This window comes from Ziziphus jujuba, chromosome 8, assembly GCF_031755915.1.
Source record: "Ziziphus jujuba cultivar Dongzao chromosome 8, ASM3175591v1".
Lineage (NCBI taxonomy): Eukaryota > Viridiplantae > Streptophyta > Magnoliopsida > Rosales > Rhamnaceae > Ziziphus > Ziziphus jujuba.
Genome location: NC_083386.1, coordinates 19,225,379 through 19,229,018, shown reverse-complemented (window position 1 = coordinate 19,229,018; position 3,640 = coordinate 19,225,379). Strand labels below are relative to the sequence as shown.

Here is a 3,640-nt window from a genome sequence, read left to right as displayed (position 1 = left end):
AAAATTTTGTCCAATAAAAATTAACAATAATCTATTTCAATCCAATGCAGTTTGGCATTACAAAACGATTATAACCAATCTAGCTTAAATTCAATAAAAAAAATTATATTAAGGAAAAAGAAAAGAGAAAGAAACAAAATTTCTAAAATGGGTTTTCAATCAACATTAGACCATGCTCTCTTTATGCAATAACAAATATACATATATATATATATATAAATGTAGTCAGCTTAAATTAGAACCTTACTATTAGAATTAATATCAGATTTTTTCTTTTTTTTAACAATTAGATTGATTAAAGATTGAATTTTAAAATTATATTTATTAATCATTAGGTCCTATAGGATTTATTTTTTTTAAATAAAATTTTAATATACCGTTGTATTTGATATTTTTTAATGTTTAATTTTAACATTTTATATAATCAAAAGATTAATAAAAAAAAACTTATTAATATTAAAACCATCAAATCATTTTAATATAACTTTGACCTATATATATATATATATATACACACACTACAAGTTAGTTAACCTTACGTAGAATTCAATCTGGACATTTTTTTTTCCCCCAAAAAAAAAAAAAAGAACACTCCTAAAGGCATTGTTAACAGGTCATCCCCATTTTTGTAGTTCAGACTAGGTGATCTGGCACTGAATTTTAGTTTTGGTCATCACAACCCCTCATTGACAAGTGATTTGTCAGATTGATATTTTCTTGTCTAACGAACCTTAATCATCTTCTATATATACCAGTAATAAAGATAGAATAAACAAATGAAGTTGATGAAGTTTATATGTGAGAATTCCCAATACTCTACATTGCATGGTTTAGTAATTCAAGGTGTATATATATATATATACATACATATCCTTTTAATGATATAGATTAACTAAATATTATATTAATAATTTTCAAATCCCTTGGAAGTAAGTAAATAAATGGAAAAAGAACAAGTTTGGAGGCCATGTGAGTAAAGGGGATCATACACATGGCAGAGTTTGGCAGAATGTTGGGGGTCATGTGCTATGAGGGGCATATATATAACCCAAAAAGACCCTTTATTTCAAAATTAGAGCAAAAATGTTTAAAACCAACTTTATATCTTTTTTTAAGGGTCTCATCACATGTTGTATGATTCCTTTTCCTTTGAGACACTCAAATGTGAGCCTCAAAGTGGGGGAGAGCAAAATAAATAAATAAATAAAGTCCTTCCGTATCATCTTTCATTTGCCTTGGATTCTAATTAAAGTCTTTCAAAGCATGTGGTTTTGTGAGTCATTGACTCAGGGCCACCACAGTTTGTGGCCAAGCTATCTAGTGTTTTCTAGCGCTATCTGTCACCCGATTTCAGTCTCTCCCTCTGGCTAGCAGAAAACAATGCAAGATCTCAGTAACAAATAATTAAGTCTGACTATTTAAAATTAAATTAGAAAAACACTATATAATTTGTTGAGTAATATTGTATTCTAAAATCATTTGTAGCATAAAGTTAATTTCTTAAAAGGTGCAAAATATAAACTCATGTTGGGAAATATGTAATGATCAAAAGTTTCCGATGATGGGGTTATTTTTTTCACCCACCAGCAATGCAGAAATTATTAGCTTTGATAAACGCTGTTTTATTCGCAAATATGGTCAACTAATTGCCACCACTTTGCTATGCATTAATCATGATTTTTCATAAATAAAGGAACTTATTCATGAATTTCACAAGAAATATTTTAGCGTTTGATACACACACACACACACACACACACTGGAAGGTGTTACTGTTAATGTTTCAGTGATCCTTAAAGACTTTATAAAAACTAACCCTTTTGCTAGCGGAAAGAAAATAAATGATTTAACTTCCATGAATATTCAATGCATTGAGTGCAAATGATGCTTATATACCATCAGACAGATGAAGTGTACTTACGTATTTGTGTCTTTATATATGTATACATATGTTAACGATTCTTTTACTTCATCTTTTTTTTTTTTTTTTTGGGTAATTATTCTTTTACTTCATTGGTTATAAAAAGTTTTCATGACAACTGTCAACAGCTACAGTAAGGTGAGCAACCTATAATTGGAAGAGTTTTCAGGACTGATTTCCATACCAGATCCAATATGGAATATCGGATTGGGATTGAAATTATATAAAAGGTTGATATTTGTATCCATATATATTAAAAAGAAATATGACCTTGCAATGAAGAAACTGAAAGAGAGGGAGAGAAGAGAGAGAGAGAGGGGGAAAAAATCACCGTTTACCTTAATAAGAGATGCAATCTATGGTGAAATAGAGTCAAAAAGTATATATATGATGTATAAATATGTGTTTCCATTTAATATAAGAAGAAATAGAAAATTTTCAGCTGAACTACTAAAACAAGAATTGAAATGCGATCTTCAGGAACTTTGGGCTTTACATTGCCATTATTTTCTATACTGGGAAACAGATGATTAATCAGAGCTGAATTATTCATGCAAAGTTTTTCATATATACATAAAAATTAGTGATTAAAGAGGAAAAGACTGGTCTAGCAGAAGATCGAAAGATTTGTTTTAAAAAAAAAAGAAAAAGGAAAACATACCGGCAATTAAAGTCAGTACTATTCCAGTCATGGGTTTTGATGGGTGTGTGATTCTTCAGCTTTTAATTTGGATTTCCAAGAAGCTTCAGCTGGTGAAGTTGTTGATATATTGCATGGAAAATTAAGAAAATATCAAAGAGAGCCTGAAAACGAGAAGCTACCAAAGGAGGAATCCAAAGGGATAGCATGATCCAAAACTACACATTATTATTTTCTGAGAGACTTGGGATCAATGCGATCCCTTTGGATGCCTCCTTTAGTTGCAGTAGTAGTGCTAGTAGTATGCCAAACACAAACACAAACACGAACACATAGCCTTTTCTTCTTCAATCTCTCTCTCTCTCTCTCTCTCTCTCACTCTCTCTCTCTCTCTTTCTCTGTGTGTGTAGTGCAGAGGAAAGTGGTTTGAGAAAGGCTTCAATATAAAAGACACCCAAGTGCCATAAGAACTCATTTTCAAAATTTTTCATTCTTAAATTTTTTTTAATATCATTATTGATATTATTATTATTGTTTTTGTTTTCTTTGGATTTACCAAATCATCGGCAAATGTTTCCAAAAGATATTTATTAAATTGTAGACCCCATTCCCTAACAAACCAGACACATGGAAAAGGTTTGTACCAGTGGTATGTCAGCCTATTCCCTTCTTAGAAAATCCCCAACAAGTTGGTGGTAGTAGTAGTAGAAATATTATTTTTTATTATATAGTTTATATTTCCCATTTTTCTTATATATCTAGTTCAATGGAGGGTTTTGTGGCCCAATCCATGTTCCATCTCGCGCACCAAAATCTCTCCTTTAATTTGCTGCTTATCACATTTCCATAAATATATAATATAATATTACAAAATATCTATAATTTATACACAAATGTAAAATAAAATTTATATATTATGGTCAATGTATTAGTCAATGATATGATCATATGATTGACCAGAAATAGATATATAGTGGGGATTCCACGCGATCCAAGCTGTCGGATCGTGGCTGATCCCGGCGTGGCAGATCGAATTCTTGACTTTCTGAGAAGAAAAAAAAGGGCTGAGAAAATGGAAG

At 30.6% G+C, this 3,640-nt stretch overlaps 1 long non-coding RNA gene across 1 annotated transcript; it reads right to left on the bottom strand.

Moving 5' to 3' along the window:
• Positions 1 to 1,072: 1,072 nt before the first annotated feature.
• Positions 1,073 to 3,065, bottom strand: LOC125421281 (uncharacterized). The gene is made up of 2 exons (XR_007239534.2): positions 2,583 to 3,065; positions 1,073 to 1,363 (listed from the first exon to the last, which is right to left on the bottom strand). It is a non-coding gene; the product is annotated as an uncharacterized LOC125421281 (long non-coding RNA).
• Positions 3,066 to 3,640: the final 575 nt, after the last annotated feature.